Genomic DNA, 26,273 nt, shown 5'->3' with positions numbered 1-26,273 from the left:
AAAAAAAAAAAAAGAAGAGGAAATTATATCAACGTCTCTTAAAACATAGATATAAAAATTCTCAACAAAACATTAGCAGATAAAACCAGGAATGTATGTAACAAATTGTGCACCATGGGAAGTGTAATTTATCCCAGGAGTGCAAGATTGGTTTAAGATTCAAAAATCAATTAATGCAATACATCATGTTAATAGAATAAAAAACAAAACCCACATGATCATTGCAATAGATGCAGAAAAACATTTGGCAAGATCCAAAACCTTTTTATGATAAAAACATACAACAAATTAAGAATAGAAGGGATTTTCCTCAACCTGATAAAGGGCACCTATGAAAAACCAGCAGCTAATATCACACTTAATGGTGAAGGGCTGAATGTTTTCCCAAAAGCATCAGGAACAAGAAAAATATGTCTATTCTCACTACTTATATTCAGTATTATTGTGGAGATCCTAGCTGGGGCAATTAGTTAAGAAAAATAAATACAATTTACCAAGATTAAGAACAGAAGAAATTAAACTGTGTCAATTTGTAGATGATATGATGTTGTATATACAAAATCTTACAGAATGTACTATAAAACTCTTAGAACTAATACATGAGTTTAACAAGGTAGCAAGATACAAGAACAATATAAAAAATCAATTGTGTTTGTGTACACAAGCAATGAACACTATGAAAATAAAATTATTAAAACAATTCCATTTACCATAGCATCAAAAAAAATAAAAAAATTACAAATAAATTTAACAGAAAACGTAGAAGACATGTACACTAAAAACTACTAAACATGGTTGAAAGGAATTAAATGAAATCTGAGTAAATGGAAAGACATTCCATTTTCATGGATCAGAAGACAATAGTGTTAAGATGACAAGTACTCCCCAAATTGATTTTCAGATGTAATGCAATCCTTATCAAAATTCTGGTTAGGTTTTTTGTTTTGCTTTGTTTTGCAGAAATCGACAAGCTGATCTTAATAGTCATAAGGAAAATCAAGGGACCCGAAACAGACAAAAATCTTGAAAAAAAGATACAAAGTTTGAGGGTTCACTTCCCAATTTTAAACTCATTCTAATGCTAGAGTAATCAAGACAAACCATGCCACAGTATTCAAAACAGTGTGTTATTGGCATCAGGATAGATATAGAGATCAATGGAATAGAATTCAGAATTCAGAAATAAACTCATAGGCTTATAGACGATTGATTTTTTAACAAGGGTGACAAGCCAAATCAATAGAGACAAGAATAGTTTTTTTCAATAAATAGTGCCAGGAAAACTGTATATTCACATGGAAAGAATGAAGTCAGACTTTACCTCATGCCATATACAAAAATATACCCAAAGTAAAACAGAATTAAATGTAAGAAATAAAACTATAAGGCTCATAAAATAGATCATAGATGTAAATCTTAACTGACTTTGGATTAGGCAATGGTCTCTTAGACATAACACCAAAAGCAGAAGACATAAAAGAAAATTTAAATAATTTGGACTTCATCAAAATTAAAAACTTACATGCATCAAAAGACAGTATCAAGAAAGTGAAAAGACAACCTACAGAATGGGAGAAAATATTTGTAAACCATATATCTGAAAACTTATCCAGAATATATACCTCTTATAGCTCAATGATAAAAAAGATAAATAATCCAATATAAAAATGTATAAAAAGTTGAATAGATATTTCTCCAAAGAAGATATAAAAATGGCTATAATTAACAAGACATACAATAATTGAAAACCTCATTCATTGATTGTGGTAATTTAAAATGGAGTAGTAATTTTGGAAAACAGTTCACAAAGTTTTAAACCTATTTTCCGTATGATCCAGCAATCCCACGCCTAGATACATACTCAAGTGAAATGAAAATACATGTCTTCACAAATACTTGTACACATGTTAATAGTAGCATTCTTCATAACAGCCAAAAAGTGGAAAAAACCCAAATGTCTATCAACTGATGAATGGATAACAAAATGGAAAATCAATAAACAATAAAAAAGGAACGCAGTACTGATATATGCTAGAACAGGGATGAAGCTTGAAAACATTAGGCTAAGAGAAGTAAGTCTTTCACAAAAGGCCACATATTGCATGATTTTATTCACAGAAAATCTTCAGAAAAGGCAAACTTATAGAGACAAAATATAGGTCATTGGTTTACTGGGGCTGGGGTGAGGGAGAATGATGAGTGACTGCTAATGGAGACAAGCTTTCTTTAAGGCATGATGAAAATGTTCTAAAATTATACTGTGATGATGGTTGCACAACTCTGTGACTATAATAAAAAGTATTGAATTGTATAATTTGAATGAGTGAATTGCATGCTAAGTAAATTATTTCAATCAAGTTTTTTGTTTTTTTTTTTTAAAGAACTGTGTAAGTCATATCCTGCTCAAAGTATTCAGTACAACATAAAATCAAGAGAGGGAGACCCACATAGCTGAAGAAAAATTTTTTCTATATCCACATGAATTTATAAAGGATCACAAGGTATCTACTGCAGGAGGAGGTAAAGGAAGAAGAAAAATCCTAAATCATAGGTGGAGAAGCTGGTTTACGGATTCTTCCTCAAATTGCCCTGACCGTTAGCCATCTGAATTATAACCGTCTAATATAATCATGCAATTTGTTATACTGTGGTGGTTCACATGTTGCTATAATGCTGAAAGCTATGCCACCAGTATTTGAAATACCAGCAGATCTTTCAGACTAAGACAGACTAGGCAGAAAGGCCTTGTGATCTGATTCTGAAAATTAGCCAGTGAAAATCTTATGGATAACAACAGAACGTTGCCAGATACGGTGCTGGAAGAGCCCACCAGGTTGGAAGGCACTCAAAATACTGCTGAGGAAGAGCTGCCTCCTCAAAGTAGAGTCAACCTAAATGACTTGGATGGAGTAATGTCTTTGGGACATTCATTTTCTCATGTGCATGACTGGAAATAAGAAGCAACAGCAGTAAAAATCCACTAATGATCAGTACGTGGAATGTACAAGTTATGAATCAAGGAAAATTGGAAGTTGTCAAAAATAAAATGGAGTGCTTAAAGATCAATATCTTAGGCATTAGTGAGCTGAAATGGATTCATACTGGCTATTTTGAATTTGAAAATCAAAATGATATGGTCTACTATGCTGGGAATGACAAATTGAAGAAGAATGCTGTTGTATCCATCGTTAAAAAGAACATTTCAAGATCTATCCTGAAGTACGGCATTGTCAGTGATAGGTTAATATCTATACACCTACAAGGAAGACCAGTTAGTATGGCTATTATTCAAATTAATGCACCAACCATGAATGCCAAAGACAAAGAAATCGAAGACTTTTACAAACTGCTGCGGTCTGAAATTGATCAAACGTACAATCAAGATGAATTGATAACTACTGGTGATTGGAATCCTAAAGGTGGAAACAAAGAAGAATGATCAGTAGTTGGAAAATACAGCCTTGGTTATAGGAACAATGCAAGAGATACATGATAAAATTCTGCAACACCCAAAATAAAAAACCCATTGCTGTTGAGTCTATTCCAACTCATAGCAACCCTAAAGGATAGAGTAGAACTGCCCTTTAGGGTTTCCAAGTCTGTAAATTTTTATGGAAGCAGACTGCCACATCCTTCTGCCATGGAGTAGCTGGTGGGTTCAAGCACACCTTCCAGTTAGCAGCCAAATGCTTATCGGCTACACCACCAAGGCTCCTTTCTGCAACACTAATGACCTATTAACTGGAAATACTTTTTTCAACAACACAAACAACAATACACGTGGACCTCACCAGGAATAAAGTCTGTAGAAATAGTGTGGAAGTGCAATATTATCAGTCAAGACAGTCAGGAGCTACCTGTGGAACAGATCATCAATTACTCACATGCAAGCTCCAGCTGAAGCTGAAGAAAATCAAAGCACACAAACAAGAGCCAAGGTATAACCTTGAATACATCCCACCTGAATTTTGAAACCATCTCAAGAACAGATTGATTCACTGGACACTAATGACCAGAACAGTTATGGGATGACATCAAGAATACCACACATGAAGAAATTAAAATGTCATTAAAATATGGGAAATAATCAAAATGGATATAGAAGAGACTCAGAATCTTGCTCTTGAGCACAGAGTAACTAAAGTGACAGAAGAAAGATGAAGTAAAAGGGCTGAACAGAAGATTTCAAGGGGTGACTCAAGAAGACAAGGTAAAGTATCATAATGAAATGTGCAAAGACCTGCAGTTATAAAACAATAAGAACACAATCAGCATTTCTGAAGCTGAAAAAACTGAACAGAAAATTGACACCTTGAGTTGTAATATTAAGGGATTCTAAGGGCAAAAAATTGAATGATGCAGAAAGCATCAAAAGAAGATTGAAGGAATACAAAAACTCATTGTACTGAAAAGAACTGGTCAACATTCAACCATTTCAGGAGATAGCACATGATGAAGAATCACTGGTGCCAAAGGAAGAAGGTCAAGTCACACTGAAGGCACTAGAGAAAAACAATGCTTCAGGAATTGATGGAATACCAATTGAGATACTTCAACAAATGGATGAAACTGGAATTGCTTGCTCCTTTATGTCAAAAAATTTGGAAGACAACTACTTTGCCAAACAACTGGAAGCAATTCATATTCACACCCTTTCCAAAGTAAGCCAATCAAATGGAATGTGAAAATTATCAAACAGTATTATGAGTATTGCATGCTACCAAAATTTTGCTGAAGATAATTCAGAAACAGCTGGAGCCATAGGTTGACAGGGAACTGTCAGAAGTTCAAGTTGGATTCAGAAGAGTACATGAAACAAGGGATATTATTGCTGACGATGGATGAATCTTGGCTAAAAGCAGAGAATAAAAGAAAAATGTTTATCTGTGTTTTATTGACTATTGAAGCATATCGACTGTGCGGCTCATAACAAATTATGGAAAACACTGCAAAGAATGGAAATCCCAGAACACTTCATTGTGCTCATGAAGAGCCTGTACATAGACCAATAGGCAGTGGTTGGAACAGAACAAGGGGATACTGTGTGGTTTAAAATCAGGAAAGGTGTGTGTCAGGGTGGTATCTTTTCACCATAGTTATTCAATCTGTATGTTGAGTAAATACTCTGAGAAGCTGGACTATATGAAGAAGAACGGGGCATCAGGATTGGAGGAAGACTCATTAACAACCTGTAATATGCAGATGACACAACCTTGCCTGCTGAAAGTGAGGAGGACTTGAAGCATTTATTGATGAAAAATCAAAGACTACAGCCTTCAGTATGGATTAAACCTCAACATAAAACAAAAGAAAACAAAAATCCTCGTAACTGGACCAATAAGCAACATCGTGATAAATGGAGAAAATAATGAAGCCGTCAAGGATTTCGTTTTGTTTAGATTAACAATCAACACCCATGAAAGCAGCAGTAGAGGAATCAAATGATGTATCGCAGATCTGTTTCAAAAGACTTCTGTAAAATCTTAAAAAGTAAATATGTCACTTTCATGACTAAGGTGTGCCTGACCTGAGCCATCGTCTTTTCAGTCATTTCACATTCATGCGAAAGATGGACAATGAATAAAGAAGACCAAAGAAGAATTTATGCATTTGAATTGTGATGTTGAATACTGAATGTACCACGGACTGCCAGAAGAATGAATAAATAAGCCTTGAAGGAAGTACAGTAAGCATGCTCCTTAGAAGTGAAGATGGTGTGACTTTGTCTCACTTACTTTGGACAAGTCATCAAATGTAACCAATCACTTGAGAAGGACATCATGGTTGGTAAAGTAGAAGGTCAGCAAAAATGAGGGAGACTCTTGGTGTGATGGATCGACACAGTGGCTGTAACTATTTTCTCAAACATAGCAATGATGGTGAGGATGGAGCAGAACAGGGAATTGCTTCGTTCTGTTATAAGTGAGGTCACCGCGAGTCAGAGCCGACTCAACCACACCTAACAACAACAATGAAAACAGAATCCCGTAGTGTTAATTGCATAAATGAAAAAACACTGGACTATAATTTTTTTGGTTTTTTGTGTCTTATCAAGCAAATTGTCAATTCTGGAAGGCCAGGTGTTCCTACAAACAGGTGACTAATGATTTAATCTTATTTATTGCCAAATTGCTTAAGATCTATAGCACACAATGTAGGCTCAATTATTGCTAATAAATTATAAGAATGAATTTGTCAGAAAGTTGAAAACAGATCCCAAGGACTATACGCAAATTTAGAGTTTTACATTCATCATTCCACCATGTGCCTGTCAGTTTAAAGTGCTGAAAAGTAAAGATGTCACTTTGAGGACTAAGGTGTGCCTGACCCAAGCCATGATATTTTCAATCATTTCATATGCATGAGGAAGCTGGACAATGAATAAGGAAAATCAAAGAAGAATTGGTGCATTTGAATTACGGTGTTGGAGAAGAATATTGAATATACCATGGGCTGCCAGAAGAACGAACAAATCTGTCTTGGAAGAAGTACAGCCAGAAGCCTCCTTGGAAGTGAGGATGGTGAGACTTTGTCTCACATACGTTGGACATGCTATCAAGAGGGACCAGTCCCTGGAGAAGGACATCATGCTCGGTAAAGTACAGGGTCATTCTGTTGTATACAGGGTCACTATGAGTCTGAACTGACTCGATGGCACCTAACAATATTCACCATTTACTAGGTACGGTAGCTAATGGTCAACATATTAAATTACTTATCCAAGATCATAGATTGAAACTGTAGAGAAAGCAATCCAACACAATCTGTCTGTCTCCAAAGGCCATTCTCTTTCCAACACCCATTTATAGCCCAAGACCAAATTCCTCGCCTGTGAAGAAATGGTTCATGTAGAGCAGTAGTTCACAAAGTGAGGTGTCCTGATCAGTGGCAACAGCAACACCTTAGAACTTGTCAGAAATGCACATTCTCAGGCCCCCCAGTCATACTGAATCAGTGTGGCTGATCCACCTGTGTTTGAACAAGCCTCCCAGGTGATCCTGGTAGACTCTAAAGTTTGAGAACACTGATAGAGACACTGTCACCATTTAGAACACTTGTTTCCAAGATGATAGTGAGGATGTCCTATTTTCTTTTACATTTTTTAATCTCTAAAGCTCTCTGTGATAGTTAATTTTATATGTCAGTGTGGCTAGGCTATGGTTCCCAGTGATTTGATCAAACACTAGTTTAGTTGGCATCATGTGATTAGATCAGTTGGTCTTGAGTGGAGCGCATTACCTTCCACAATGTAAGCTAATGTACTGTAATATAAATAACTCACATCTAATATAATGCAACGTAATCACCTTCGATAATGCAATCTGTTGTAGTGTAACCAATCAATCAGTTGAGGTCATATCAGTGTAGGGTGGATCTTAAACCTAATAATTCTGAGTTATAAAAAGATCATAACAGATATAAAACACACACACACAGTGACCACCCAGGGGAAGACAGACAACATGTGAAGATCATCTACAGAAAAGAACACCAAGAATCACTGGAAAACAACAGAAACTAGGAGACAGACTCATAGAAGAAATCAACATAGCTAAGACCCTGATTTGGACTTTTAGCCTCCAGAAATGTGAGAAAATAGTCTCTTCTCTAAAGCCACCCACTTGTGGTATTGTGCTATAGCAGCACTAGAAAACTAAGACACTGCCCTTCTCAGCAACACCGCCTCTTCCTAAAGTGACACATCATTGATGTTTGTAAACAGTTTAAGTTGATGAAGCTATAAAATGAAGAGAAGATTCGGTGAGTCTCCCAATTTGATGTGCTGAATTAAGAACTGAGGCAGTTCTAGGAAGTTGAGATTCATTGATACAGAGAATGTATCTGCCTCTTCTTCCCTCATCAAAAATGGGAGACTATTTGAGAATTTTGAGTCTGGGTCTGGGAGATAGGCACAATACAGTGACTCCAATAGCTTCAAGCCTTCATTCTAGGAGGGAAGGGAAATGTATTTTTGGTTTCCAAGGAAACAGAAGTATTAGATTTGAATGAATCCTAACCTGGACTGAGTTGAACTCTAAACACCATCAGGATCTATATTCCAAAGTACAAATAGAAATGGTATAGGGACAAAAAATAGTGTATGCCATCTTGGCCACCATAGGAGGACTAAAAAAAAAAAAAAAAAAGGCACAAAAAAATCTGGCAACTGCACAGATTCTCCCAATTACATTGTATAATTTTAAAGAATGGATTATTTCCATTTGCCCAATGTGACCATTACACATGAGTTAACTAGAAGCAGAAAGGAAGATGTCCAGCATTTAAAAAGGTAAGCCTTAGGGAGATTCAAATGCACTATTGAACATACCCTTGAAAGAAGTTCATACAGCATCTACCAGGCAGTAACGCCACTTCTAAGAAATTCATAGCTGATCCTAGGGCTGGCGTGTATGTGCACAAATATACAATCATATGTGTCAGTATATACATAAATATGTAATATGCCCACCATGTCTGTACAGAGTAATAGAATGTATAAGAAACTGGATATAGATCATACCAGTTAACAGTTTCCCACATAAAAATGAAATGTAAATTGAAGAGCAAACAACAAATGCCCTGTATCCTTGTATTTAAAAAAATAAAGTCAGCCAAAATATGTACCTCAATAAAAAAGCAAATAATCCTAGCTACCTGTCACTCTGGATAGTAAAGTATGTTATCTTTTCATTTTCCACAGAAAAATCTCCATTTCAATATTACATCAATCACTGCATTGTGTTTTTTTAAGGCACCAACATTAATAAAACTATGCAAATAGTTACATTTTAATCCACAGGTATTTTCAGGAAATAATGTACTTTTATCTCCTGAAGTATCTTAGTCATTCCTGTCTTTACTAGACAAATGATATTTGGTCCTGCTGTAGGAATGCAAAGGAAAGGAACAATCACAGAAACCCATGATCAGAAACAACATAGCTGGTCTTCAGGGTCAGTTCCTGACTCTGCAGGGCCAATGTTTGAATCCTCCGGCATTATCGCTTATATTCACATAGCTTCTACTGACGATACTTTTATTCCTTGGGGTGTTCTGACTATTTAAAATATTACTTTTTAGATTGCATTGTCTAAATTTCTATTCCTTGGAGCTATACAGAAAAAATATATTTAATCATCTGCCTTTTGGCCTTAATATTTTTTTAAGACACTCTCATACACTTTCTAGTTCCTTCCAACTTTCTTTGTCGAATATATTTCTGAGTTTTTTCAACAGTATGATCCGTTCATGATTCTAGTTTAATTGTATATCAAATTATATCAAATTTCTACCTGAATGAGGAACCGATATATGTTGTCACCCTACAGGTTAATTAGACAACATAAAATGATAAAAATTCCTGCTTCTAAAATTGCTTTTAATGTCAAAATGAAGCTATAAGCATGGCACTACAAACACATATTTATACACCATGTGTGTTGGTTGCGTTTTCTAGCAGAAGGATTAGTATGTGGATATATGCTGGCATAATCTTAAACCCTGACAAAAATTTTCAAAGAAGCTGTTTAAAAATAAGTGGGGGAAAAAAAATAAAACTTTAGATCCTCTCTCACAGAATTATTAACAAAACTTCGTAGCCCCAGGTGTGTCCTGGCATTCCTTGGGCTTGGAGACGCAGCTTCACATGGCCATCTTCCCCCCGTGTCTCTCTCTGTGTCTTTTCTCCTTTTTTATAAGGACTCCACTCAGAAAGGATTCGGATCCACTCTAAACCTGGATGACCTCATGTTAATTCAACTGATAACAAGCTCAAAGGCTGTATTTCCAAACAAGGTCACATTCACAAGTACCTAGGGTTAGGACTTCAACGTATCTATTTGGTGGACACAATTGAATCCATAACACCACCAAATTGAGTTTATTCCAAAATACAAGTTTGGTTTAATATTTAAAAATCAATCAATATAATTCATCATTTTAACAGAAAAATATAATGGAGAAAAAAATAAAGTATCATCTCAATAATTCGAAAAACCCATTGCTGTTGAGTTGATTCTGACTGATAGCAATCCTATAGAAGAGAGTAGAACTGCCCCATAGGGTTTCCAGGGAGCAGCTGGTGGATTTGAACCGTCAACCATTTGGTTAGCAGCCAAGCTCTTAACCACTGCACCACCAAGGCTCCATCATCTCAATAGATGGAAATATATTTGATATAATTCAACACACATTCATGAATTTAAAAAAGAAAAAAAATCTTCCTAGGAAACTGTGAATAGAAGAGATCTTCCCTACTCTGAAAAAAATTATCAACAAAATCCATGCACCAAAGTATATTTTGGGGGAGAACTACTGAAAAAGAATTCTGTGAGGTAGAGAATAAGACACAGATGCACTTTAGAAAACACCATTTCTAGTCTATATTTTGCTGGAGTTTCCAATGGTGTTATAAGGCAATAAAAAGAAATTAAATTTATAAAGATCGAAAAGGAAGAAAAAGGGTATTATTCAGATATGGCATGATAGTATATATAGGATATCCAAAAGAAAATACAGAAAAATCTATTAGAATTAAGTGTTTTATTAAGATCACTGAATATAAGACCAATATAAAAATCAATATTATTTGTTAGCCAGCACCAAATAATTAGAAAATTACATTTAAAAGGCACATTTATTTTAAAAAGCATTAAAAAATCAAACACCATAGAAAAAACATTCAATACATAGTGTACAATGTCTCTAGAAAAAAACTACAAAATGTTACTGTGAGAAATGTAAAAAGACCTAAGGCATATAAAATGTTCATAGTCTTCATGTCAACCGTCAATTCTGTGAAGGCTTATCTATAGATTTAATATAATCCACCCCCAAAATTCCCAGCAAGTATCACTGTGGAAATTGACAAGTTGATTCTAAAATGTACATGGAAATGCAAAAAGTCAAATATAGCCAAGATAATATTGGAGAAGGATATAAAATTTGACAGAATAATTGCTATGTCAAGAAATAGTATAATATTTAAACCATTAAAGCAGCCTGTCACCAGCACAAGGATAGATAAATAGATCAATGAAAAAAACAGCATTCCCAGAAACATATATATATTTGTTTTTTATATATATAATAAAATATATGTATATATATATATATTTAATTTTATTTATTTTGTTTTTTACATATAGTGGTATTGTAAAGCCTTGAAGAATTAAAAATATTATTTATTATATTATTCTGAATAAATAGAATGCAAATAAGGGAAATAGAAACAGTTACTCCTATACTACCTCATAAATAAAACATATTTCTGGGTTGACATTTAACTGTGAAATGTATTACAACAAAGCATTTAGTAGTTAAAATAGGAGAATATCCTCAACTTTAGAGTAGGCAAAATTTTATGAAACAAGAGACAAAGTGCATAATAATAAGGGAAAAATTGGTAAATAAGATAATTTTAAAATTAAGAATTTACGTTTACCAAAAGATACCATTTACAGAATGAAAATGCATGCCAAAAGTAGAAAAATGCATTTGCAAAGCTTACAACTGATCAAATACCAAGAACTTAACTTAAAAAAAAAATTGGTATACTAACTAATCAGATATTTCATATAAAAGTTACATAATATGAAAAGCTGCTCATCTCATTAGTCACAAGTATCACGTCACAACTACATTTAAAGTTGAGTAAAAATGGCATTAATGAGTTTTGCTGAAGATACGCAGCAAATGAACAGTTACACACTTCTGATAGGGGTGTAAATTGGTACAAGCACTTTTGGAAAGGCTTTTTGTAATCAATATCATCCAACAATTCCACTTCAAGTTATAAATCAATGAAAATGTGATTTTATATCAACCAGAAGATATATACGAGACTAGATTTACTCATATTAAAAAACTGGATGTCCCTCAAAAATAGGTTGGACAAATAAAATCGGTGTATAGATAAAATGGAATACTGTACAGCAATTTATGATGAATGAGCTACAGCTAGTTTTACACAATTTTTTTAGCTGCTCTCGAGTTGGCCCATAAATCATGGTGACCCCATGCATAACTGAACAAAACCCTGCCTGGTTCTGTGCCATCCCTATGATAACTTATGGAATAGACCTTTGTGATTCATAGGGTTTTTACTGGTTGATTTTCAGAAGTAGATCACTAGGTCTTTCTTTCAAGTCCATCTAAGTCTGGAAGCTCCACTGAAATCTATTCAGCATCGTAGCAACATACAAGCCTTCACTGACAGATGGGTATTGACTGCCAATGAGATGCATTGTCTGGGAATTGAACCCATGTCTCCTACATGGAAGGCAAGAATTCTACCACTGAACCACCACTGATGAAGTCCAATTATCATTGTAATCTACCATTAGAAGTCACCTGAATTCAGCAGGGATAAAAATAACCATCAGCATAACGCTGGCTCCCATGAGGTGGAGGTGAGACATATCTTCAGTCTTCAAATTCTTCACCATTTCTGACCCCCAGCACGGCACTCTCTACTTCTCTGCTGGGTTTGATAATTCATTGCAATGGCCACACAGAACTCAGACCATACTCACGATTATGCGATTTATTAGGGAAGTAACAGGCTACAGGAGCCCTGTGGCACAGTGGTTAAGCATTTGGCTGCTAACCAAATGGTCAGCAGTTCAAAGCTGCTCCTTGGAAACCCTATGGGGCAGTTCTACTCTGCCCTATAGGGTTGCTATGACTTGGAATCGACCTGATGGCAACAGGTTTTAACAGGCTATAACTGGAGAAGGGTCAACTTGTACGTAACAGGACACAACTCAGTACAGCTTCCAATCAAGACAGCTCTCAGCTCCTTCTCAGTCGTGTCAATAGGCAGGACCTTCTGTTAGTGGTGCCCACAGGCAGGCAGCCTTTCTCTTGGCCATGCCTGCAGGCAGGTGGCCTCTCTTGTTGGCTTTGCCACCTGTCAGACCAGGCCCTTCTCTAGGCCTCTGCCATGCATGGGAAAGTGAAATAGCTCTTTAGCTCTGCCAACAAGTGCCTGGAGGCACCCCACTCCACCAACAAGCCTCCTGAAGGTACTCAGCTCCTTCTCGCTCCATGGTCCAGCAAGCCCACTGCAGCTGCCTCACACAGATCTCTTGGTTCCTGCCACTCATACTGCTGCTGCCATTTCTCTGGTGCTGGGCTCTGCTGTGGTTGTTGCATTTTCTTGCTACCTCACATCGTCTTCAGTGTTAGAGTTCTCTCTCTCCTGCATCTAAGAAGTTCTTAGCACAGGAACCCCAAGTCCAAAGCACATGCTCTGCTCCATGCTCTTCTCCATGCCCCTCAACCTCTGTGGGATTGGTCTTTATATTCAATTTCAAGGCATGGCCATCTTAGCTAGACCACAAACTGGTCAGTCCCCTTGGTAAACTACAATCATTAAATTTGCATAGTCATTACCCAATTCCCACAAGGTCACTTAATCCTATTGGGTGATTTTATTCACCTGGTAAACTGACCAATCCTTTGCAAGATTGTGGCCCAGCCAATCATTTTGCCAGAATAATAAACCCAAGACCAGACAGGCTGTACATAAGAGAAACCTACTATACCACAATCTTTTTTTGTGTTTTTCTTTTGTAGTTAATATCTTTTTTGTCCTGTCTAATAAATCTTGCTTACACTTAGTTCATGAAGAAATTCTGCTAGTTTAGGACTTCATATTTAGGTATATGATCCATCTCAAATTGGTTTTTATGTGTTGTAAATGTACATGTCCTGTTTCTCTCTTTTTTTTTTTTACTTAATGGCAGTTGTTCCAGCACCATTTAAAAGAACTTCCTTTTTCTATGGAATTTTCTTGACATCTTTATCAAACATCAAACATGGTAAGCAATTTCTGAGATAGCTCCTAAGTATTCCCACCTACTGGTGTTATGTTCTTATGTAATCTCCCTTTGAGAGTGGGCCAAACCTAGCAACTTGGTTTTAACAAATAGAATATGATGAAAGCGATGAGAAGTTACTTCCAAGATTGGGTCACAAACAGATTGTGACTTCCGCCTTGGTCACCCTTTCTCGTTCTGTCACATCCTCTCATCTTTGCTCACTTGGTTACTCTGTCAGAAGCCTGCTGCTACATTGTGAACTTCCCTGTTAGCGGCACACATGGCAAGGAACTGAGGAGGCCTCCTTTCAAAGCCAGCAGAGAACTGAGGTCCTCAGCACAAGAGCCTGTGGGGAACCAAGTCCTTCCAGAGACCAAGCTTGGAAGCAGATTATCCCTCTTTGAAACCTTGAAATGACTACACTCCAGCCAACACACTGATTGTTTCTTCTGAGAGTACCTGAGCCAGAGGACACAGCTAAGCCATGCCTGAATTCTTGACCCACAGAAATTGTGAAATAATAAATGCTTGTTGTCTACAACCACAACATTTTAGGTTGATTAGTTACACAGCCACAGATAACTGATACAACCACGTGTGTGCGGATTTATTTCCACACGCTTTTTTTGTTCCACTTTTCTATGTGTCTGTCTATGCTTATAACAATACCACATTGCCTTAACACTGTAACAGTGTAGTGTGTCTTGATAGTTGGTAGTGTAAGTCCTCCACAATTGTTCTTATTATTCAAGTTTGGCTTATCTGGGCCATTTTCATTTCCATATAAATTTTACATTCAGCTTGTCAATATGTACAAATAAGCATAGACTATATAAATAAATTAGGAAGGATTGACTTCTTAATAATATTGCAGATTTCAGTCCATAAATATGGTATATCTCTTTTTATATTTAATCTGTGCCAGTTGCAATCCAGGCAATTCCCACGCATGGTGACCCCATGTATGTCAGATGAGAGCTGTGCTCCACAGGGTTTTCAATGGCTGATTTTTTTCAGAGGGAGGTCTCCAGGTTTTTCTTTAATTTCTCTCAGTAATTTTTGTTTTTTTGTTTCTAGTGTAGAAATTTCACACACTTTATTGTAGAGTTTTCCCCATTTCAATATGGAGGTTTAGTACTTTTTTTTTTTAGCACTGTTAACAGTTGTATTGATATGCTACTAATACTCTTTAGATGTTATTAATAAATATTGATATACATAACAACATGAATCAAGTCAAAATCATTATGTTGATTGTAAGAATCCATATAAAAAAGAGAATAATATATGATAAAACTTAAAGTTCAAAACTGGCAAAACTTATAGAGATAGACATCAGAATAACTGTTGTACCTGGGGGTAGTGATAAATCACTGGATGATGGAAATTATTTATATCTTGATCTAGCTGGTGATCATATAGGTGAATACATATGTAAAAAATTTGTTCACCTAAAATTTGTGCACTTTACTATATGTAAATTATACCTTAATAAAATATAATTTAAAAATAGGTACACTATTGTAAGTCATACAAGAGACATTGGGACAATTTTCAGATGTTAAAATCATAGTGAGTATGCAATATTATTAGGCAATAGTCCCTAAAATACCCTAGTGCTTCTTTTAATACATGATATTTTCCCTTTAGGTCTCTAAGGAAATATAAGCATAAAAACAAAGAAAAGCAAAAGAACAGAGTATTACTTGTGTGACTTTGACCCCAAACTATAATTTAGAACACTTGTGAACTAGTCTGGGCTCCAGAGGCATCTTGTCATTTAAGCCTTGTAGCCCTGTATTTCCTGGAACCAAATCTGGCCAAATAGCCTTCATCATCAAGCTCAAGCACATTATAGCTACTTCCCTGCAATGCAAGGGAAAGCTAAATAATGCAAACCCAACAGTGAAACAAGTCATCATGGAGAAGCAAGAACAAGATACTTTGCCCTAATGCCTTGAGTGAGCAGGTTAAAGCTGCTTACTTCACCTTATTAAGTAGCCACTGACTGGGCTAGTAAACTTGCATGGGAGCTAGCTCCAGGCTCCTCTCAAGAAAGCCATCACTAAAAGTCAAACATTAAATAAACAATAGATAAGTGCTAACTTTGGCTCGGGTAAGACAGTACACAGTACTGGGGAAGTCAGCACAATTTGAAAAAAGTAAGGTCATGGAAGCTTTGTAGACACATCCAAACTCCCTGAGGGACCAAATTACTGGGCTAAAGGCTGGGGACCATGGTCTGAGGGGACATCTAGCTCAATTGACATAACATCGTTTATAAAGAAAATGCACTATATCTTCCTTTGGTGAGTAGCGTCTGGGATCTTAAAAGCTTGTGAGCAGCCTCTAAGATCCTCCACTGGTTCCACCTTGTCTGGAGCAAGGGAATGAAGAAAACCAAAGACACAAGGGAAAGATTAGTCCAAAGGACTAATGGACCACAACTACCACAGCCTCTACCAGACTGAATCTGCACAAACAGATGGTGCCTGGCTACAACCATCAACTGCTGTGATAGGATCACAATAAATGGTCCCAGACAGAGCTAGAGAAAAATGTAGAACAAAATTCTAACTACAAAAAAAGACCAGACTTACTGGTCTGACAAAGACTGGAGAAACCCCAGGAGTATGGCCCCCAGACACCCTTTAAACTCAGAACTGAAGTCACTCCTGCGGTTCAACCTTCAGCCAAAGATTAGACAGGCCCATAAAATAAAAGGAGACCTAATAGGCACATCAGCCCAGGGGGCAAGGACAAGAAGTCAGGAGGGGACAGGAAAGCTGGTAATGAGGAAGCCAAGGTCAAGAAGGAGGAAGTGTTGGCATGTTGTGGGGTGATAGAAAAATTTGGAAATGGATAAAGGTGACGGTTGAACAACATGATGAATACAATGTCACTGAATTTTAATGTGAAGATTGTTGAAATGACAAATGTTTTGTTACACACATACTTATCACAATCAAAAAAAGAAAGAAGGTAATAACACTTAACTCACAAGCGAGTTTTAAGAAGTGTTTGCTATGTTTGAAAATCCCCAAAAACCATTATTGGAATGTAATAGGTGGTAAGAAAAGGTTATTTCCCTTCCCGCATGTAATAAACATTGCTTGTTAATTTCTTCTTCCATCAGATTGAAAACTCTGTACTTGTGAGCTTTTCTACCTTTTCCACCATGTGTTATGAATTGAAATGTGTCCCCCCAAAATATGTGTTAAAATCTTAATCCCTGTACTTGTAACTATAACCCTGTTTAGAGAGTTCTTCTTTTGTTATGCTAATGAGGTCATACCAGTATAGAGTAGATCCTAAATCTAATTACCGTATTTTTATGTAAATAATGCACACCTTCTACCATCTGCCAGCTGCTCCCTTCCCACGAGAAGTATTTTCATAAACATGATATACGAAATTTTTGTTACAGCAACGCATATTGTGCTAGCCTTTGTGAGGGAATATATAACACCTACTTTTTATGATCAAGTACTTTACCATGTAATAAGAAATTGGTAGACAAATACCTAAATAATGGAATAAAATATATGCTGCTTGGGGCTGCAAAATCTAAAAGGAACTCTATTACAATAAACAAGGTTAATTTGGGTCATCATGGGATGAATGAGTCAGATTTTACTATTATGTACTGTACCTCCCAAAAGGAGGCCAATTTCAGCAACAAAATAGTATTTTGAAGCCCTAGCTGAGAGGACAGTTTGGAGCTGATAACCCATGAGTGTGGGGTACCATTCCCCAGGATGAATGATACACGTTGAATCAATGACTATTTGTGGTGCTGTGTCCCCTATAGGTAGAACACATGGGTGCTGGAACTAAGGGGTAATGGCCCTGCTTGCCATCACCCCTACAGGATGCTTAGGGGATTTGTGCTTTCCATCCCTGATACTCTGGATTATGCATTGTATAGGTCCTTGTTCCTAGGGGAGAAATGCTTCTACCAGGACACAGCAAAAGTCCCACTAAATATTAAGCTACAGCCACCACTTCAGGCTTCTTTTGCCAAGAAATCGGCAGGCAGGAAAGAAGTTACAGTCCTGGCAGTTGTAATTGGCCATGACCATCATGAGGAGATAGGGCTGCTAGCACTCAATGGAAAAGAGAATACATCTGATGAGTGGTCCATTGAGACACCTTGTAATGGATTGAATTGTGTCCCCAAAAATATGTGTCAACTTGGTTAGGCCGTGATTCCAAGTACTGTGTAGTTGTCCCCCATTTTGTGATTGATGTAATTTTCCTATGTGTTGTAAACCCTAATCTCTGCCAGTGGTTAATGAGGCAAGATTAGATTATGTTAAAGAGGATTAGGGTGAGGTGTAACACCCTTACTCAGGTAACATCCCTGATCCAATATGAAGGGAGTTTCCCTGGGGTGTGGTCTGCATCACCTTTTATCTTACAAAAGATAAAAAGAAAGGGAAGTGAACAGAGAGTTGGGGCCATCATACCACCAAGAAAGCAACACCAGGAGCAGGGCATGTCCTTTGGAACCAAGGTTCCTGTGCTAAGAAGCTCTTAGACCAAGGGAAGACTGATGACAAGGACCGTCCTCCAGAGCCTACAGAGAAAGAAAGCCATCCCCTGGAGCTGGCACCCTGAATTCAGACTTCTAGCCTTCTAAACTGTGAGAGAATAAATTTCTCTTTATTAAAGTCATCCACTTGTGGTATTTCTGTTATAGCAGCACTAGATAACTGAGACTCACCTCTTGGTACTCCTTGCCTAGTTTTTATGGTAAATGGATTAGTGTAGGGGACCAATAGTAGTATGGCATCTGGGGAATCATATCACTCAGGGTTGAGGGTCTGGGCTACCTAATCAGGTAAGCTCCCAGGCCAGCAGGGATTCTTCTCCAAGGGTGAGGGGAACATAGATGAGGAGTAGAGGAAATAGATGAGAAGCAATTGCATCCCCAAGACAAACTACAGCAATGAGAGTTGTCATTCACTCCACTAGACTTACTTTAAGTTTCACCAGGAAAAGAAATCAATAAGAATCTAAAAGCAAACTTATGATATGATGCAAATTGAACCAAGAGGTGCGAAGGATCTACTGTTGTGAATGATGTGGTGTGCCACCCAGATTTCCCCTCAGGACCAAGATGCTCATTCCTCCAGCTGTATTGGCAGCAGATGGCTCACAACTGAGTCCTTTCCTAGAACTAACCTGCGGTCAAAGGGAGCTGCCTCAACCAAGGTAAAGGCCTCCCCACAGGTTGTCCAAATCCATTTCCTCAGTTCAGGACAACTATTAAGTTTGGACAAGCTATAATGCTCTCTGTGGAATCAGCTGAAGCCTTTGTTGAGACTGTATCACAGCTCACCTTCTTATGTCCAGTCCTCCTCCCAGTCCTCCCTCTTTTAGTTCTTCACAGACATTGCCCCCAAGAGCACTACTCTATTGTTTTACTACATGTGGTCTCCACCTCTAAGCCTGTGTAGAGAAACTGAACTAAGAAACATATGTTGCAGATTCCACTGAGAACTTGTGATGGTTAAGGTTACATTTCAACTTGGCTAGGCCATGATTCTCAGTGGTCTGGCAGGTAATATGTAATCATCCTCCATTTTGTGTTCTGATATGAGCAGTCAATCAGTTAAAAGGGGAGTTTCCTTGGGGGTGTAGCCTGCATCCAATACATATGGATGTTTCGGAAAAGCGAGCTAGCTCTCTCTCGGTCCTGCATCCAACTTGTTGTCATCCTCTGACATCTAGTTCTTGAAAGTGAGTGAGCAGCCTGCAGTCTGACCTGCCAATTGTGGTTTCATCAGCCCCAGCAAACATGCGAGTCAGGAGAAGCCTCCAGCCGGATGCCTGACCCGTGGATTTGGAACTTGCCAGCCTCCAAAACTGTGTGAGTCATTTCCTTGAAATAAATCTCTCTGTTATGTCATTATTGGGTGACATCAAGTCAGTTCCAACTCATAGTGACCCTACGTACAGGCCCAGTCCTGTGCCATCCTCACAATTGTTGCTATGCCTGAGTCCATTGTTGCAGCCACTGTGTCAGTCCATCTAGCTGAGAGTCTTCCTCTCTTTCGCTGACCCTATACTTTATCAAGCATGATGTCCTTCTCCAGGGACTGATTCCTCCCAGTAACATGTCCAAAATGCATGAGACGACGTCTTGCCATCCTCGTTTCTAATGAGCATTCTGGCTGTACTTCTTCCAAGACAGATTTGTTCATTCTTTTGGCAGTCCATGGTATATTCAATATTCTTTGACAACACTGTAATTCAAAGGCATTAATTCTTCTTTGATCTTCCTTATTTATTGTCCAACTTTCACATGTGTATGAGGCAACTGAAGATATCATGACTTGGGTAAGGCACACCTTAGTCCTCAAAGTGATGTCTTTGCTTTTCAACACTTTAAGGAGGTCTTTTGCAGCAAATTTGACCAATGCAATACATTGTTTGATTTCTTGACACTACATCCATGGGCATTGATTGTAGATCCAAGTAAAATGAAATCCTTGACAACTTCAATCTTTGCTCATTTGTCATGACGTTGCTTATTGGTCCAGTTGTGAGGATTTTCGTTTTCTTTATGTTGAGGTACAATCCGTACTGAAGACTGTAGTCTTTGATCTTCATCACTAAGTGCTTCAAGTTCTCTTCACTTTCAGCAAGCAAGGTTGTGTCATCTGCATAACACAGGTTGTTAATGAGTCTTCCTCCAATCCTGATGTCTCATTCTTCTTCATATAGTCCAGCGTATCAGATTATTTGCTCAGCATACAGATTGAATGAGTATGGTGAAAGGACACAACCCTGACACACACCTTTCCTGATTTTAAACCATCACCTTGTTCTGTTTGAAAGACTGCCTCTTGGTCTACGTACAGGTTCCTCATGAACACAATTAAGTGTTCTGGAATTCCCATTCTTTGCGATGTTATCCATTATTTGTTATGATCCACACAGTCAACTGCCTCTGCATAGTCAATAAAACACAGGTAAACATCTTTCTGGTATTCTCTGCTTTCAGGCAGGATCCATCTAACATCAGCAATGATAACCCTTGTTCCACATCCTCTTCTGAATCTGGCTTGAATTTCTGGCAGTTCCCTGTGAATGTACTGCTGTGGCTGCTTTTGAATGGCCTTCAGCAAAATTTTACTTGTGTGTGATATTAATAATATTGTTTGATGATTTCTGCATTCTGTTGTATCACCTTTATTTAGAATGGGCACAGATATTATGGATCTTTTCCAGTTGGTGGGCCAGGTAACTGTCTTCTGAATTTCTTAGCATAGATGAGTGAGCACCTCCAGCACTGCATCTATCTCTATATGTATTTATATGTATACACTTCACTGGTTTTTCTCCTCTAGAGAACCCAGCCTAAGACAATTGGTACCAAAAGTGGTTCTAAAGGAACAAAATCATAAGGATGAGTTTTCTGAATTGGTTCTGAAGTATGAGACAGCCTACAGTAGTAAAGACTCGTAAATCTGTTGCCATTGAGTCGATTTGGACTCATAGTGACTCTATAGGACAGAGTAGAACTGCCTTACAGAATTTCCAAGGAGAGGCTGGTGGATTTGATCTGCTGACTTTTGGTTAAAAGCCGAGCTCTCAACCACTGCAGCACCAGGGCTCCAGTATAAAAAGGGCACTGTTAATCCATGATATGTAATGGCAGTAGAAATAAGCAAAGTATCACCACCACTGGATCAAATATTTGCAAGTGACAAGGCTCTGGGTGACTACATATATGAAACTTTTCTACAGTTTTGTCAGAATGAGAAGAATAAGGAAACCTGGTTGGTTGGTCCTACTTTTGATAAAAAAATGGTGAAAGAAAGGGATGAGCTCAAAGCTTCAGAGTCACAGCTCTACTACTGCATACAAAACCTGCAATTTGCCTCTTGTGCCCCTAAAAGGAAGACTTATTTCTGATAGTAACAGAGATAATACTGTCAAAAACCAAACCCAGAGTCTTATCGTACGAGTGGCTGAATTACAATGCTAAATGAATTCTTACCTCAAATGACGTCTGAAGTTAAAGGCACTGGTTGGGAAGAAATGCAATCCTAAAACTTGGGATGGGGACATATGGGCAGATAATAAGGAAACTGGGGACATTGAGCCCTAAATTCTCTTGAACCACTCCTCTCAACAGAACCAACCTTCTCACTCCCATCTGAAGAGATTACTCCATCTTTATCTACTAAGCCACCCTCCCCAGTAAAACCGTTATCCTTTCCACCCCATCTGACGAGATTAACCCAGCTGTGCCTGAAGAGTTTTTGTGTGAAATATCGTCTGCTGGGGGACGAGTGGTGGGGGCACCTGGGACATTGTCTGAAGAATTGCCTGCGGGAGATGTCTTACAAGACATTGCTGAATTTCCCCAGGACCCAACCCCACCAAACATTTTTGCTTCTAGACCTAAAACTAGAATTAAGTCTCAGCAAGCCCCAAGAGGTGGAATACAATGTGGTCCAGGAGGAGGTACACTACACTGCAAAATAACTGCTTGATTTTTCTAATATATATACACGGAAACATGAGGAATATGTTTGGGAATAGATATTATGGGTATGAGGTAATGGTGCTAGGAACATAAAATTGGATTGGTCTGAGTTTATCAATGTGTGCCCACTAAGCACAGATTCTTCATTCAGTGTTTCAGCATTATAAAGGTTAGAAAAAGCTCTAACAGTTTATTTGGTTTGTTCACTGAAGCATGAATTAAACAATCGCCTACACTAAATCAAATTGAAGTGCCAGACCCACCTTGGTATACTATAGAAGAACATATCCAAAGGCGTAGGGAAATTGGCATGTTAAACTGAATTTATCAGGTTGGACCTATAGATCCAACCCTGGAGTGCAGAGAGGACACATCTTTTACCATAATGGTGAGGAACAAATTTATGAAGGGAGCCCCCAAATCCTTAAAGACTGCTGTACTTGCTGTTTTATGTAAGTTAGATTTGACGGTGGGAACTGCCCTAAGTAAATTTAGACCTAACTACATTGGGGCTGATTGTTCCCCAGGGTGGCAGGGACCAAGTAGCAGCACTTAATTGAGAAAAACAAGGTGGCTGTGATTACTGTAATGGACAGCAGAGTCAAAGCAGCAATCAGAATAGTTTGACTCATATGAATTTATGCCATTGGCTAGTAAGTCAGAGTGTCCCTAGGAATGAAATAATGGGAGATCTACTAAATATTTACTTTATCTGTACAAGTGGAAGAATTCTAGGTCAACTGAACAGCATTTTAACTCAAATCACCAGAATAGAGAGGCATAGACCCTTAATAAATTCCCAGACTTAAACCAGTTTACAGATCCACATCTTGAATGAAGAAGAGGCCAAGTCCCCTAGAGGAATGACTCCACTCCACTCCACTGCCAAAATTTTATACTGTTAATCTTTTTCCTAGCCTTCCCCAAAAGGATTTACGGACTTTTCTGAGAGTGACTGATCATTAGGGAAAAGGAAATTTTCAGACTTTTCAGGGATTACTGGACACTGGCTCAGAACTTACCAGGAGACTCAAAACATCACTGTGGCTCACCAGTTAGAGTAAAGGTACATGGAGGTCAAGTGATTAAGGGACTCTTAGCTGAGATCCATCTCACAGTGGATCCACTGGATCCCTGAACCCATCCTGTAGTGATTTCCCCAGTTCAAGAATGCATAATTGAAATAGACATACTCAGCAACTGGCAGAACCCCAACATTAGACCCCTGACATATGAAGTGAGGGCTAATATGGTAGTAAAACCCAAGTGAAAGCCATTAGAACTGCCCCTACCTAGGAAAACAGTAAACCAAAAACAATATTGCATTCCTGGAGGGATTGCATGAACTTGAAAGATACAGGGCTTGTAATTCCCACCATATTCTCACTCGATTCACCTATCTGGCCTTTGCAAAAAACACATGGATCTTGGAGAATGACAGTAGATTATTGTAGACTAACTATCTTAAACTGACTCTAATTGCAGCTGCTGTTCTAGATGTGGTTTCCTTACCTGAGCATATTATATATATAGCCTGGTACCTGGTATGCAGCTATTGATCTGGGCAATGCTTTTTTCTCAATTCCAGTTTTGAAGGGACACCAGAAGCAGTCTGCCTTCAGCTGGCAATACCAGCAATACGCCTTCACTGTCCAACCTCAGGGAAATATCTACTCTCCAACACAATGTCATAATTTAGTCTGCCAAGAACTTGATCACCTTTCCCTTCCATAAGATGTCACACAGGTTTATTACATTGATGATATTACACTGATTGGACCTAGTAAGAAAGAAGTATCAATGACTCTAGACTTATTGGTAAGACATTTGTGTGCTAAAGGGTGGGAAATTAATCTGACAAAAATTTAGGTGCCTTCCACCTCAGTGAAATTTCTAGGGGTCCGGTGGTGTAAGGCATGTTGAGATATTCTTAAAGTGAAGGATAAGTTGTTACATCTGGCCCCTCATACAACTAAAAAGGAGGCACAGCACTTGGTGGGCCTCTTTGGATTTTGGAGGCAACTTATCCCTCATTTGGGTGTACTACTCTGGTCGATTTATCAAGTGACACACAAAACTACTAGTTTTGAGTGGGCCCAGAACAAGAGAAGTCTGTGCAACAGGTTTAAACTGCCACACAAGCTTCTCTGCCACTTGGTACATATGGTCCAGCTGATCCAATGGTGCCTGAAGTATCAGTGACAGAGATGCTATTTGGAGTCTTTGTCAGGCCCCTGTTGGTGAATCACAGCTCAGGTACTTAGGATTTTTGAGCAAAGCCCTGCCATCCTTCTTTTGAGAATAGCTTTTGGCTTGTTACTGGGCCTTAGTAGAGACTGAACCCTTAACAATGGGATACCAAGTCACCATGTAACCTGAGCTGTCCATCATGAACTGAGTGTTGTCTGACCCACAGAGTCATAAAGTAAGACGTGCCCAGCAGCACTCCATCATTAAATGGAAGTGGTATATCCCATTTAAGCTCAGGCAGGACCTGAAGGTACAAGTAAGTTGCATGAGAAAGTGGCCCAAATGTCCATGTTCCCCACTCCTGTCATATTATCTTCCTTCTCCAAGTCTGCTATGGTCTCATGGGGAGTTCCTTACAATCAGCTGACTGAGAAACAGAAAACACATGCCTGGTTTACAGATGGTTCTTTGTGATATGTAAGCACCACTTAGAAGTGGACAGTGGCAGCACTACAGCCCCTTTCTGGGACATCCCTGAAGGACAGTAGTGAAGAGAAATCCTCTGAGTGGGCACAGCTTCTAGCAGTGCACCTGGTTGTTCACTTTGCTTGGAAGGAGAAATGGCCAGATGTGCAATTGTATACTGATTCACGGGCTGTGGCCAATGGTCTGGCTTGATGGTCAGGGATTTCATAGGGACATGATTGGAAAACTGGTGATAAGAAGGTATGGGAAAGAGGTATATGGATAGACCTCTCTGAATAGGCCAAAGAATTAAGATATTTGTGTCTCATGTGAATGCTAACCAAATGGTGATCTAGGCAGAGGAGAATTTTAACAATCAGCTGGATAGGATGACACGTTCTGTAGATACAAGTCATCCTCTTTCCCCTGTCACTCCTGTCATTACCCAATGGCCTATGAACAAAGTGGCCATGTTGGCAGGGATGAAAGTTATGCATGGGATCAGAAACATGGGCTTTCACTCAACAAGGTCAATTTGGCTAAGCCACTGCTGAGTGCCCGATCTGCCAGCAGCAAAGACCAACACTGAGTCCCCAATATGGCACCATCCCTCGAGATAATCAGCCAGCAACCTGGCGGCAGGTTGATTACATTGTTCTACTTCCATCATGGAAAGGGCAGCATTTTGTTCTTATTAGAATAGACACTTACTCTGGACATAGATTTTCCTTCCCTGCATGCAATGCTTCTCCCAAAGCTACCATCCCTGGACTTACAGAATGCCTTATCCACCATCATCGCATATAGCATTGCCTCAGATCAACAAACTCACTTCGCAGTAAATAAAGTGCAGCAATGGGCCCATTCTTATGGAATTCACCGATCTTACCGTGTTCCCCACCATCCTGAAGTAGCTGGATTGATAGAACAATGGAATGGCCTTCTAAAGACACAATTATGGGACCAGATGGGTGGTAATATCTTGCAGGGTTGGGACACTGTTCTTCAGGAGGCTGTATATGCTCTAAACCAGAGTCAGATATGTGGTGTTCCTTCTCCCATAGCCAGGATTCATGGGTCCAGTAATCAAGGGGTGGAAATGGGAATGGTACCACTCATTATTACCCCTAGTGACCCACTGGCAAAATTTTTACTCCCTGTCCCCATGACCTTATGTTCTGCAGGTCTAGAGGTCTTAGTTCCAAAGGGAGGAATGCTACCACAAGGAGATACAACATGTATAACATTGAACTGGAAGTTAAGAATGCCACCCAGCCACTTTGGTCTCCTCA

Source organism: Trichechus manatus, unplaced genomic scaffold (genome assembly GCF_000243295.1).
Source record: "Trichechus manatus latirostris isolate Lorelei unplaced genomic scaffold, TriManLat1.0 scaffold00166, whole genome shotgun sequence".
Lineage (NCBI taxonomy): Eukaryota > Metazoa > Chordata > Mammalia > Sirenia > Trichechidae > Trichechus > Trichechus manatus.
This window is presented reverse-complemented; position numbering follows the sequence as displayed.